Genomic DNA, 14,657 nt, shown 5'->3' with positions numbered 1-14,657 from the left:
TGGATTGTTTAAAATCGTGCAGACATTATGATAGACTCTCAAATAATAGTTACAACAACAGGAACAAATAACACTTAAAATATGCCTACTTTCCAAAAAAAACCCCAAAAAATAATTGGTTACCTTAACTTTCTAGAAATAGTCCTCTTCCCTGGATGGGACACTGCAATATGCTACCTGGTAGGCTTTCATTTTTATCAGACAAGACTAAGCTCTCTGCCCTCAGACCTAAAAGAGAAAGAAAGAGTAGGAAACAAAGGAAAGCAAAGCCGTGTACCCAGCGCCCTCTAAGAGCCTGCCTCCCACCCCTGCCTTTTCCCCATCAGCGCTGCAATGGCCCTTGGGATGCACGATGTACACTCAAGAGGCCTGCCTCCCCCTGTTAGACTCTCAAAACTCCATCACCTTTTGTGACCTTAATCTGGCTAATGCACAGTTCTCAAGATGAATAGTAGCCATTGTAGGACGAAGTCACCCTCCTCACCTCGATCCAACAGGAAGCCATCTTTCTGGTGTTTTATCAGCACTTCAGCCAAACACCTGGCCTTGCCTGCTTCCCTCGCTGCCTTCCGGGCAGAACCCGCCACCCCAGACCGTCCACCTCGGGTTCAGGGTAAAGCAGGAAACTAACCTGATCTTTTTCATTGCGGCTGTATATCTTTAGCAAACATTTAAAAAGTATAATCTTCCGTTCTTCTTTTAGACATTTCTTTTTTTACCTACAGTGAGTAAAGTGGTAATAGGAAAGAGAATGAGTAGAAGCTACCAAAGCCTGCTGACGTCATTTATAAACAGAATTACAGAAGGATAACAAAATCTTTATACCTTGGTGAGGGCTGATTTGCTTCTTTGTGGTTTGACATAAGTCCACAATTTGGCCATAATTTGTTAGCTCCCATTTCCGTCTTTTCTTTTTAGCTGCTGCCTTCTTTGTTTACTAGAAGACTAGTTTATATCCCTGGCTAAGTGAAAACTAAGGAGAGGATGAATTATTTAGAGAAAAGGTTTATTTGGATTTTGGAGATTATCATTTTTAATTCAGATAGAATAATGTTTTAATCTAATCATCTAGGAACAAAATAATGTCATTAGGGGGATGGCTGAATATTACAGGGATATTTGTAATATTGTTATGGTTTCTTGGTAAAAAATAGTACCTGTCCTGTTGCATTCAATTGGACAGAAATATCATGTCTCATAAAGCTGTCAAGTTAATCTGAATTATGGATGTTTGACAGGCAAATAAAAGATGAAAATCGTTGTTCCAAAATTTGGGGATTATAGATCTCCGACAGAAATATACATGCTCAATTTAATAGAGATAATCTTTTAATTTAGATGAACAGTATTATCTGCCTTGATATTATTTTTTAATATCAAGGGCAAAATTTTATCTTCTACATCAAACATACTTTGAAAAATTATTACTTGGGGACCCTATGCACATGATAAAATTGAAAGTAGTGATCTAACAGATCTTACTTTTTTTTTAAGAGAGATGAAAGTAGAATTAGAAACTGTGCATTTATAGGTTAAAATAATCTCTTGAATTTTATTTCAATCAAATCTTATAACAAATTTAAACCACTTTATCTGTCTTAAGGGAATTTATCACTGTGGTTATTTTTCCACCAAACCTGTCTTATTAAACCTCAAAAACTCAAAGAACAATTTACTACATTAAGAATGTTGACTGAAGGTGTTTCTTAGAAAGCTTTGACCTCTAATTGCAGCTTTCATTTGCAGGCCCTGTGACTATTGCATTTCATAGCACAACAAGAAAACATAAAAAGAAAAGTTATGAGCAAATATAATCAATGATGCTATACCATTATTTTAATCAATTTAGCTAAGAGCTTTCATTTTTATATTTCAATGATAAATTTAAATCATTTTGTCTAAGTGTAATATGAAGGAGACAGCATGGATTTATATTTCAGTGAGAATTAAAAATTGATATACATCTTACTCTCTGCTTTAGAAGAGGCTGTAATTTTTATTTATTCAACTTAATTCTAGAATTTCTTTAAAAATAAAGACAGAAGGAAATTAAGGAAGGAAGGAAGGGTGGGAGGGATGGAAGGAAGGAAGGAATGAAGGGAGGGAGGGAGGGAGGGAGGGAGGGAGGGAAGGAAGGAAGGAAGGAAGGAAGGAAGGAAGGAAGGAAGGAAGGAAGGAAGGAAGGAAGGGGAGACCTTCATGTATTTATCTTATATTGCAAGATCCTATGTACCATATTTTGTACTTGAAATTTTTCCTCTTGGGGGAGGACAAGGGATTATTAATAGAGGCAATACCCAAAGCCCATTCATTTTACATTGCTATCCTGCCTATCTAGTAGCATTAAAATTTGTATAGAAATCATATGTCAACAACAGGGAATTATCAGTGAGAGCCATAGAAATATTGGAGTCACAGAGACAGTGACTGTCCTCATTCAACAGTGCCAGAAGAAATGGACAAGATTATTCATTCTGCATTTCTTCTTATTTCTCAGAATGGATTAAGTATTTAATATGAATAGTCACTCACTCTATAATCAAAAAACAGTGTTTGGAGTTGTCTAATTTTGCAATAATTGCAATAATATACTAACATTTTTTTTAATAAATTTTTATTAATGGTAATGGGATGACATTAATAAATCAGGGTACATATATTCAAAGAAAACATGTCTAGGTTATTTTGTCATCAAATTATGTTGCAAACCCCTCGCCCAAAGTCAGATTGTCCTCCGTCACCCTCTATCTAGTTCTCTGTGCCCCTCCCCCTCCCCCTAACTCTCTCCCTCCCTCCCATGTCCTCCCTCCCCCCCCACCCTTGGTAACCACCACACTCTTGTCCATGTCTCTTAGTCTCATTTTTATGTTCCACCAATGTATGGAATCATGTAGTTCTTGTTTTTTTCTGATTTACTTATTTCACTCCTTATAATGTTATCAAGATCCCACCATTTTGCTGTAAATGATCTGATGTCATCATTTCTTATGGCTGAGTAGTATTCCATAGTGTATATGTGCCACATCTTCTTTATCCAGTCTTCTATTGAAGGGCTTTTTGGTTGTTTCCATGTCTTGGCCACTGTGAACAGTGCTGCAATGAAAATGGGGCTACATGTGTCTTCACGTATCAATGTTTCTGAGGTTTTGGGGTATATACCCAGTAGAGGGATTGCTGGGTCATAAGGTAGTTCTATTTGCAGTTTTTTGAGGAACCACCATACTTTCCTCCATAATGGTTGTACTACTTTACAGTCCCACCAACAGTGAATGAGGGTTCCTTTTTCTCCACAGCCTCTCCAACATTTGCTATTACCCGTCTTGTTGATAATAGCTAATCTAACAGGAGTGAGGTGGTATCTCATTGTAGTTTTGATTTGCATTTCTCTAATAACTAATGAAGCTGAGCATCTTTTCATATATCTGTTGGCCATTTGTATCTCTTCCTGGGAGAAGTGCCTGTTCATGTCCTCTTCCCATTTTTTAATTGGATTGTTTGTTTGTTTGTTGTTGAGTTTTATGAGTTCTTTGTAAATTTTGGATATTAGGCCCTTATCTGAGCTGTCGTTTGAAAATATCAGTTCCCATATAGTTGGCTGTCTGTTTATTTTGATATCAGTTTCTCTTGCTGAGCAAAAACTTTTAATTCTGATGTAGTCCCATTCATTTATCTTTGCCTTCACTTCTTTTGCCATTGGAGTCAAGTTCATAAAATGTTCTTTAAAACCCAGGTCCATGATTTTAGTACCTATGTCTTCTTCTATGTACTTTATTGTTTCAGGTCTTATATTTAGGTCTTTGATCCATTTTGAATTAATTTTAGTACACGGGGACAGGCTGTAGTCGAGTTTCATTCTTTTGCATGTAGCTTTCCAGTTTTCCCAACACCATTTGTTGAAGAGGCTTTCTTTTCTCCATTGTGTGTTGTTGGCCCCTTTATCAAAGATTATTTGACCATATATATGTGGTTTTATTTCTGGGCTTTCTATTCTGTTCCATTGGTCTGAGTGTCTATTTTTCTGCCAATACCATGCTGTTTTGATTATCGTGGCCCTATAATATAGTTTAAAGTCAGGTATTGTAATGCCCCCAGCTTCATTCTTTTTCCTTAGGATTGTTTTGGCTATTCGGGGTTTTTTATAGTTCCATATAAATCTGATGATTTTTTGTTCCATTTCTTTAAAAAATTTCATAGGGATTTTGATGGGAATTGCATTAAATTTGTATATTGCTTTGGGTAATATGGCCATTTTGATTATATTTATTCTTCCTATCCAAGAACAAGGAATATTTTTCCATCTCATTGTATCTTTTTCGATTTCCCTTAACAATGCTTTGTAATTTTCATTATATAGGTCCTTTACGTTTTTTGTTATGTTTATTCCTAGGTATTTTATTTTTTTTGTTGCAATAGTGAAGGGGATTATTTTTTTGAGTTCGTTTTCTAATATTTCATTGTTGGCATATAGAAAGGCTATGGACTTTTGTATGTTAATTTTGTATCCTGCGACGTTACTGTATTGGTTTATTGTTTCTAATAATCTTTTTGTGGAGTCCTTCGGGTTTTCGATGTATAGGATCATATCATCAGCAAAAAGTGATAGCTTTACTTCTTCTTTTCCGATATGGATGCCTTTTATTTCTTTGTCTTGTCTGATTGCTCTGGCCAGAACTTCTAGCACCACGTTGAATAAGAGTGGAGAGAGTGGACAACCCTGTCTTGTTCCTGATTTAAGGTAGAAAGTCCTCAGTTTTATGCCGTTTAATAGGATGTTAGCTGATGGTTTATCATATATGGCCTTTATCATGTTGAGATATTTTCCTTCTATACCCATTTTGTTGAGAGTCTTAAACATAAAATTGTGTTGTATTTTATCAAAAGCCTTTTCTGCATCTATTGATAAGATCATGTGGTTTTGTTCTTTGTTTTGTTGATATGGTGTATTACGTTAACCGTTTTGCGTATGTTGAACCATCCTTGAGATTCTGGGATGAATCCCACTTGATCATGATGTATTATTTTTTTAATATGTTGTTGTATTCGGTTTGCCAGTATTTTGTTTAGTATTTTAGCATCTGTATTCATTAGAGATATTGGTCTGTAGTTTTCTTTCTTTGTGCCATCCTTGCCAGGTTTTGGTATGAGGGTTATGTTGGACTCATAAAATGTGTTTGGAAGTATTGCTTCTTCTTCAATTTTTTGGAAGACTTTGAGTAGAATAGGAACCAAGTCTTCTTTGAATGTTTGATAGAATTCACTAGTATAACCGTCTGGGCCTGGACTTTTATTTTTGGGGAGATTTTTAATAGTTTTTTCTATTTGCTTCCTGCTGATTGGTCTGTTTAGGCTTTCTGCTTCTTCATGACTCAGTCTAGGAAGGTTGTATTGTTCTAGGAATTTATCCATTTCTTCTAGATTGTTGTATTTGGTGGCATATAATTTTTCATAGTATTCTACAATAATTCTTTGTATATCTATGATGTCTGTGGTGATCTCTCCTCTTTCATTTTGGATTTTATTTATTTGAGTCCTGTGTCTTTTTTCCTTGGTAAGTCTTGCCAAGGGTTTGTCAATTTTGTTGATCTTTTCAAAGAACCAGCTCCTTATTTTATTGATTTTTTCTATAGTTTTTCCGTTCTCTATTTCATTTATTTCTGCTCTGATTTTTATTATCTCCTTTCTTCGGCTGGTTTTGGGTTGTCTTTGTTCTTCTTTTTCTAGTTCCTTAAGGTGTGAAGTTAAGTGGTTTACTTCGGCTCTCTCTTGTTTGTTCATATAGGCCTGAAGTGATATGAACTTTCCTCTTATTACTGCTTTTGCTGCATCCCAGAGATTCTGATATGTCGTATTTTCATTTTCATTTGTCTGTATATATCTTTTGATTTCTGCGCTTATTTCTTCTTTGACCCATTCATTTTTTAGAAGTATGTTGTTTAGTTTCCACATTTTTGTGGGTTTTTCCCCCTCTTTTTTGCAGTTGAATTCTAGTTTCAAGGCTTTATGATCAGAAAATATGCTTGGTACAATTTCAATTTTTCTAAATTTGCTGATATTGTCTTTGTGGCCCAACATATGGTCAATTCTTGAGAATGTTCCATGTACACTAGAGAAAAATGTATACTCTGTCGCTTTGGGATGAAGTGTCCTGTAGATGTCTATCATATCCAGGTGTTCTAGTATTTTGTTTAAGGCCACTATATCTTTATTGATTCTCTGTTTGGATGACCGATCTAGAGCCGTCAGCGGTGTATTGAGGTCTCCAAGTATGATTATATTTTTGTTAGTTTTTGTTTTAAGGTCAATAAGTAGCTGTCTTATATATTTTGGTGCTCCTTGGTTTGGTGCATATATATTAAGGATTGTTATGTCTTCTTGATTCAACTTCCCCTTAATCATTATGAAATGACCATTTTTGTCTCTGAGTACTTTTTCTGTCTTGTAGTCAGCATTATTAGATATGAGTATTACTACGCCTGCTTTTTTTTGGGTGTTGTTTGCTTGGAGTATTGTTTTCCAGCCTTTCACTTTGAATTTGTTTTTATCCTTGTTGCTTAGATGTGTTTCTTGTAGGCAGCATATAGTTGGATTTTCTTTTTTAATCCATTCTGCTACTCTGTGTCTTTTTATTGGTAAGTTTAATCCATTTACATTTAGTGTAATTATTGACACTTGTGGGTTCCCTACTGCCATTTTATAAATTGCTTTCTGTTAGTTTTGTATCTAGTTTGATTCTTCTCTTTTGTTTTTCTATCATTTGTTTTTGTTTGTTTGTGTTCCATACTTCTTTCCTCTGTTGCTACCTTTTTTAAGTCAAGTGTTTTTGTGGTGATTTTTTTAAGGATGGTTACCATTAAGTAATGAAAAGGGTACCTACCATATTCATTGTAGTACCCTATCTTATAAGTATTTCTGTACTTCATCATCCTTTGCTACTGTTAATCTCCATCCTCTCCCCCCTTTTTTTCCTTTGTTGTCACAGTTTAAGTTTGGTTTTATTGTGTTCTTGGTGGAGCTGTTACTTGTGGTGTTGTTTTCTTTTGTTCTTTGAATCTGGTTGGAAAACCCTGTTTAGTATTTCCTGGAGTGGGGGCTTTCTGTTGATAAATTCTCTCATCTTTTCTGTATTTGTGAATGTTTTTATATCTCCTTCATACTTGAAGGATAGCTTTGATCGGTATAGTATTCTTGGCTGAAAGTTCCTCTCTTTCAGGGCTTTAAATATTGGGGTCCACTCTCTTCTAGCTTGTAGAGTTTCTGCTGAGAAATCTGATGATAATCTAATAGGCCTTCCTTTATATGTTGTACTCTTCTTTTCCCTGGCTGCCTTGAGAATTTTTTCTTTGTCATTGGTTTGTGTCATCTTTATTATGATGTGCCTTGGAGTGGGTTTGTTGGGGTTAAGAAAACTTGGTGTTCTGTTTGCTTCTTGAATTTGAGGCTTTAGTTCCTTCCACAGGCTTGGGAAGTTCTCGTCTATTATTTGTTTGAGTATATTCTCCATTCCATTTTCTTTCTCTTCTCCCTCTGATATACCTATTATTCTTATGTTATTCTTTCTGATGGAGTCAGACAATTCCTGTAGGGCTTTCTTGTTTTTTATTATTTTTGAGTCTCTTTCTTCTTCTCTCTGTTGTGCCTCAAGTTGTTTGTCTTCTATTTCACTAATCCTATCTTCAATCTGGGCTGTTCTGTTAGCTAAGCTTGTTACCTCGTTTTTCAGCTCGTGAATTGAGTTTTTCATTTCTGTTTGATTTGTTTTTATAGTTTCAATTTCCTTGGTAATATATTCTTTGTGTTCATTGAGTTGTTTTCTGATCTCCCTATATTGCCTTTCTGTGTTTTCTTGTATCTCTCTGAGTATTTTTAAGATTTCTATTTTAAATTCTCTGTCATTTAGCTCCAAGGCTTCCAATATGTTAAGTCTTTTCTCCATAGATTTTTCCACATCTATTTGTGTTACCTCTCTTTCTTTTGTATCCATAATATTCGATTTCCTCTTTCTTATCGGCATCACAGGCGCACTTCCTTGCGGTGTGAAAGAACATCCCTGTGGTAGATTCCTCCACACCCTCGTCTCTCAGATTCAAGTGATAACAGTCCTTTCGCTATCAGTTTGTGTGGAACTCCGGAATGCTCCGAGGATAAATTTTTCTGTTTCTAGTTGATAAATTTGTTGTGATTTAGGGGAGAGCTGTCGGACGCGCTGCTCACGGTGCCATTTCTGTGACGTCACTCTACTAACATATTTAATGAAGGAAATTAATGTTCTTTCATAAAAAAGTGATCAAATTGATATCCTTATGGAATTACTATAAGGAAGTGAATCAAATGTGTGATCTCTGAAACTATCAAATTCCAAATTTTTGGAGGCGTAATTTTATGCATGTGGTGGAGGTGGGAAGACTAATTACCTGGGTCCAGCTAGCAGACCAAATCACAAGTCATGTCTTCTTGATGACCTTTCCCAACAGGGACCCTTGTCAAAAATTAGTTGGTCTTACATGATAGGTTGAGTTCCAAGTTTTTTATTCTGTTCTGGTCTATAATCTGTTTTTTTTTTTTTAATCACAGAACCATACTATTTTGATTAGTATATCTTTGTAAAATATTTTTAAATCAGGAGCTATAAGGCCTCCAAGTTTTTTTGTTTTTTCCTGAGATTGTTTTGGCTATTTGGGGTCTTATGCGGTTCCATATGAATTTTATTATTGTTTTTCCTGTTTCTGAAAGTATTGTCAGTGGGATATTTGATAAAGATTGTATTGATCCTCTAGATTACTTAGGGTACTGTGGACCTTTAAACAATATTATGTCTTTGGATTCATAAACTCAGAATGTCGTTCCATGTCTTTGTGTCCTCTTTAATTTTTTTTTTATTTTAATTTTTTAATTTTATTTATTCATTTTAGAGAAGAGAGAGAGAGGTAGAGAGAGAGAGAGAGGAGAGAGAGACAGGGGGGAGGAGCTGGAAGCATCAACTCCCATATGTGCCTTGACCAGGCAAGCCCAGGGTTTCAAACCGGCGACCTCAGCATTTCCAGGTCGATGCTTTATCCACTGCGCCACCACAGGTCAGGCTAATTTTTTTTTTAAATCAATGTTTACAGTTTTGGTTTAAATACTTTCACCTCCAAGTTAAACTTTCATTGTTACCTTTGCTGAGATCCTTGCATTTACCACAAGGTAAAATACGTTTTATGCTGTGTTTCAATTCTTTAGCATATTGACAAGATAAATTTTGTTTCTTAGTAAGAAGTTTGAATCTCTAAGCTATGTTGCTTCATTTTGTACCCTATTATTTTTATGTATATATTCCTGTAACTATTGATTAAGATGACCTTCATGGTCCCCTCAGCTTGACTAAACTTTAGATAGGCTTCTTTCTGACTCGAGGTCCTTGAACTTCCCTTACATAGAGCATTTATTCTAGAAAACTTGTAATTATAAATGTTTTTCTTGTCCTACTGAGAGGGGGGTAGGAACTGGGGGAAATTATAAGTAGAGGAGAGTATAAATGAGTAGAAGTTAAGAAATAAATATTCAAAAGAGAAAACCTGTGTTCAAGAGATTAGCTTATTTTAGTCATATACTTTCTTCCGTAAGGGTATTTGATCCACACACATCTTCAGCAGGAAGAACCATTGGGGAACCAGATAGGTAGCTGAGGGAATTACTCTTGTTTCTAACTGCCCATGGTCATTCCAATATTTTTACTGTAACCAAAAGAAAGCCTATTAGCTATTCTGATTGCTGCTTTTATTTTATTTTAAAATTCTCCAGTGGTTTCCATTGAAGATGAACTGGAAATAGCTTTTTCCCCTTTTGGATGTTTTCAGTTATACTCAGTTGTTTATCTGCATTTTCATAAGAATCTGAATATTTTTTTCTTTAAATATAAAAAGGGCAATATGTCTAAGTAGGACACATTTTATTTTTTCCTCCAATGTTAAAAAGAAAACCAAATCAGTATTTGCATATTTTTCAAAATGCTTTATGTGCTTTGTAAATCAGTGCTAAGCAAATCAGCGCATTTATCTATGGGGGGAATGATATTCAAAAATATGTGGAGAAACCTAACTTGTGACATAGCTTCTTAGTGTTCATGTGCTTCTATATGAAATGACAACAACAAAAACCTATAAAATATAAAGAGACCATAATCAATTACTCAAGTGAATAGCTTTCTTGAGGGCACTTGAGCAAATTTTAAAAGTGCATTTAAGTATAAATTTTAAAGTTGAATACTATAGAAAGAAAACACATCATGTAAGCAGAATGTTAACTGATTTGGAGAGGAAAAATAACAGGGAATTAATTCAATGCACCATATTTGATGAAATGTTCTTTCTGTGTTTGCTCTCTGGGGATAAATTTTAAGTGAAATTTTAATTGTTTCTCTATAATTTCTATCAATCCCTCTCTGGCTTATATTTTCAACCCAGAAATTGTCCCTTTCCAAGTTATATTTTTCATAACTCTATAAAATCTGATTTAACATGAGGTGACTCCTTTTGATCAATTATTTTGGTTCCTGATTTTGGAATTCTTAACTGTGTAGAGAGCATAGTAAGAATGTTTTATATCTTCCCTTAATTTTGATATCATAACATTGGTATTTATGAATTCAAAGTAGGTGTTTCATATGGAAAAAAACACAGACTTCTTTTGGAGAAAAGTCCTTTTAATCCTCCAAGCAATTTGCATGTGAGCACTTGCTAGGCGTCTACCTGGAAGTGGTACTCAGGGACTCTCTGCCAGAGCCACCTGCCTGCAGGTAAGATGAAAAGCATCCGATTCAATAGATTTCTCCTCCTGCTCACTCTGTATGACAGTTTAGATTAGAAATATGCACCAGCTGTTTCGTGTCCTACCTTTCCTGGTTTTAGTAAGCTGACAAATACAACATATTTATTAACTTTTTTTTCTATAGCTAAAATGTCAAAGTCAGCTTTCCAAATACAACAAACAATAACAACACCCCCAGAGTCTAAAAACTGTCAGGACTTGGAGCACACTGCATTGAGTATTTTAGTAATGAGACCACTGACAAAATTAAACTGAAATGTAAGTGATATTCCTTCAGAATGAGTATAAGAAGAGGAAAAAAAAATAGAGCACATCTTATTACAATTGCAGAACAATGTAAATCTGTTTAGCAAAGGAAGAAAGAAACGAAAGGAAAAGCACAGACCAGGACCCCTTTGTAGATGACGTGGAACTTGACAGGGGCTAGGTCTGATGGGAAGTAAGAAAAGGAGTTTGTTGGCTGTACACAGTGCACTTCCTGTGTGACCTTAGCCATTTCCTATAGCCTCTATGGTCTTTCTTTTCCTACTTTCAAAATAAGAATACTACTCGCTGTTTCTATCCGAACGGATCCAAAGAAGGAATGAAAAAGCTTTTCATGCCATGCGTAAATCATCGTGCAAAAGGGGAAGATTGCTAGATTGCTACTTTTTTAACCCATCAAATCTGTAATTTATAAACTGATCATTGAAACGTTTAAAATACATTTTGCTCTTTCATATATTTAACATGGATTGTGGAATGTAGTTGAATTCAATGGAGTCTTGATTTGAAACTCTTGAGAGGGTCCACGTGGTTCTTACTCATTTTAACAGGTCTCCAGTGATAGTGCCTGATTCACTCACCACCCCTTCCTAGTCTTCGTCTTCCTAGTTCATTGCTAGCAGTGACAAAGTGCCTGACACTGAGGGACCTTCTGTCTTTCCAACCAAGGTGTGATGGAGAAATCTGAATTAGGGTCCGGTTGGGCATCAGTACAAGGGGTAAAGGATGGGGAGAAGGGAGATAGTGAAATATTTACATTGCTCATGCCTTGGCTCCTGCCTCTTCTCAATGGTGGACAAAGACCCCTGCAGCTGAGGGCAGCCTGCAGGCTGCTCTTAAGAACAACCACGTCTCTGCATAGTTGCATGTGCTTTGTAGCCATTCCTCATTCTTAGAATACACCTGAAGTGAAACTGAGAGACATTGATAAGGGTGTGGTGGTTACGGGGGGGAGGGGGTAATGGGAGAGGGAAAGGGGGAGGGGGAGGGGCACAGAGAGAACAAGATAGAGGGTGACGGAGGACAATCTGACTTTGGGTGATGGGTATGCAACATGATTGAACGACAAGATACCCTGGACTTGTTATCTTTGAATATATGTATCCTGATTTATTGATGTCACCCCATTAAAAAAATAAAATTATTTAAAAAAAAAAAAGAATACACCTGAATGAGACCTGTAGTGCTGTAAGTTTTCATTCAGAGGCAAGCCCAGGCTGACTCTCCATGATCCCTCTAAATCCTTGGTTGGAAGTTCTCCTAGTGGGGCTGGTTTGGGGGTTGAGGGCGTGGGGGTGGTAGCTTAGAGTTTCTTAGATGTGTTAAGCAAACTTCTCCAGAATGTGCAAGGAGGTCTAGTCACTGTATCAGGAACGTAAGCAAATCTAATGTGTCAGGCAGGCAGCTGTCTTAGCTACCGGGCACTGTAACTGCCTGGGTGGTGGTTCTGCCCCTTCACCTCTGCCTCAGTCTAGACTGGATAGCATAACCCTCAAAACAGAAGACAGACTGCTGTGCTTAGAAGAGAATAGTGAGGTGAGGGGCAGTCCAAGTTAGAGGGGTGGCTGGATCCATGTGCAGAAAGTTATCTCCTACTGTGTATTGCTCCTCGCCCCAACCATCCTGACAAGGTATGCTATGGAGTTGGCCAAGTAAGAGGTTGGGACCTCTTAAGGGGACTTGGTTATTCTTTTTTTTTTTTAAAAAGGGGTGGAGTAAGTTAAATTAATTTTTAATTTTATTTATTCATTTTAGAGAGGGGAGAGAGAGGGGGAGAGAAAAAGGGAGGGAGAGAGAGAGAGAGAGAGAGAAGAGAGAAGAGAGAGACAGGGGGAAGGAGCTAGAAGCATCAACTCCCATATGTGCCTTGACCAGGCAAGCCCAGGGTTTCGAACTGGTGACCTCAGCATTTCCAGGTCGACGCTTTATCCACTGCACCACCACAGGTCAGGCGGTTATTCATTTTTTAAAGGCACAACAGCAAATCTTTTCTCACAAAGAGGAGCCATTGCAGATATGAAAGACCATATTCCCTTCCCTCACACACCCCCTTAGTCTTCAGGCAACTTTCCTATGGAAAACCCTTGCATTCAGCTGACATTCTAAAAGCTTTGGGCAATAATCCAGGAAAACAATCTCAGTCATCTTAATGACCCCGAATTATTTCAATTACCGAACCAACCCCTCAAATAAGACAGTACTTCATGAAGGTATGAACACATTAATAAGACATCGCGGGGTGATAATATTAGATGAGACTTTGGTCAAAAACCTTCTAACACTAATACTAATCCCTTGAAATAGCACTGTTGGCAAAATGGTATCCAGATTTGAACACCCACAATACCAGAGAGAGCCTGTGCTATTGGTGTGGGAGTAAGCACCCAGCCTTGGGGGTAAAAAAAAAAAAAAAAAAAAAAAAAAAAGCTGGTGCCCAGCTCTGTCTTTTACTGTGTGAATTCAGGCTAGATATTTCTCCTTTGGCTTCCTGATATACTTATGATGGAAGAGAAAAATGACATCTTTTTCATTGTGCTTGAGCATGAGGCGAGACGATGTGAATAAAGCATCAAAGAATGTGCTTAATAATTGGTAGTTTTCTTCCCAGCCTTTCCACGGTTGGGATCTGCTTGCTTCCTGTCTTAAAGTACTGCCACAGACTCTGTGACCTCGAGAAAAGTACTTAACCTCTCTGGGCCTCAACTTCTTTGAATGGAAAATGAGCACCTTGGACTGATTGATCCTAAGGTCCCTCCAAGGACATATTTCATTAAAATATGAAACATCATGGTAGATTTTTGAAGACATTACCTTTGCTTTTGTTCCCTTATAGCCATCTGTTATCATAGGCTTGGCTGGGCTAGACATAATTACTTTTTCCCTATGGAGTCAAAAAACAAACTAAATGGCAGTGTCCTTGAATAATTTATTTGACTCCTAGAATTAGAACATTATCATTGTTGCTATGGAAGAAGTAATTTACATTTTGAAAGGGTATTTTGCCTCTTTTATCTCTGAATGTATTTTAATCCTTTTACTACTCAGAAGACAGGACTCCATTATTTTATGTCAGTCCTTCCCTTCTCCTGTGATTTGGGTGGGGCCAGTTATTAGCTGCAGTGTCTGATGAGGTTAATGCCCTGGACTCTGTGTGCCCGCCTGGAATTAAGGAACTTGAAGCAGTCTCAAGAATCTGCAGACCGACCAGTACCTTATCAGCTTATAGACCTGTCTGCTTTTCTGTTGTGTGGTCCATCACATAATAATTCATAGATACACAGATTTTAATAATGAAAAGCGGGTGTCAGATTTGGGAATATGTTGTGCTATGAAAAGAATCTATATTCGGTGATCAGACATTGAATCAAATCCAGATTCTATCATTTATTAGTACTTGACCCTGGCTAGTCCCTTTACTTAACTGGAATTTCTGTTTCTTTTCCTGGAACATGAGGACCCTATTGACCTCAAAGTTGGTTGTGATATTAAATGAGAAGTTATTTCTCAAAGTACCTTTTAAATATTTCTCTATATTAATGTAATGCATTAGTTTGATTACTAAGATTATTTGGTTGCTGTCTATTGAT

This window comes from Saccopteryx bilineata, chromosome 1 (genome assembly GCF_036850765.1).
Source record: "Saccopteryx bilineata isolate mSacBil1 chromosome 1, mSacBil1_pri_phased_curated, whole genome shotgun sequence".
Lineage (NCBI taxonomy): Eukaryota > Metazoa > Chordata > Mammalia > Chiroptera > Emballonuridae > Saccopteryx > Saccopteryx bilineata.
Note: the sequence above shows the minus strand (reverse complement) of the source record.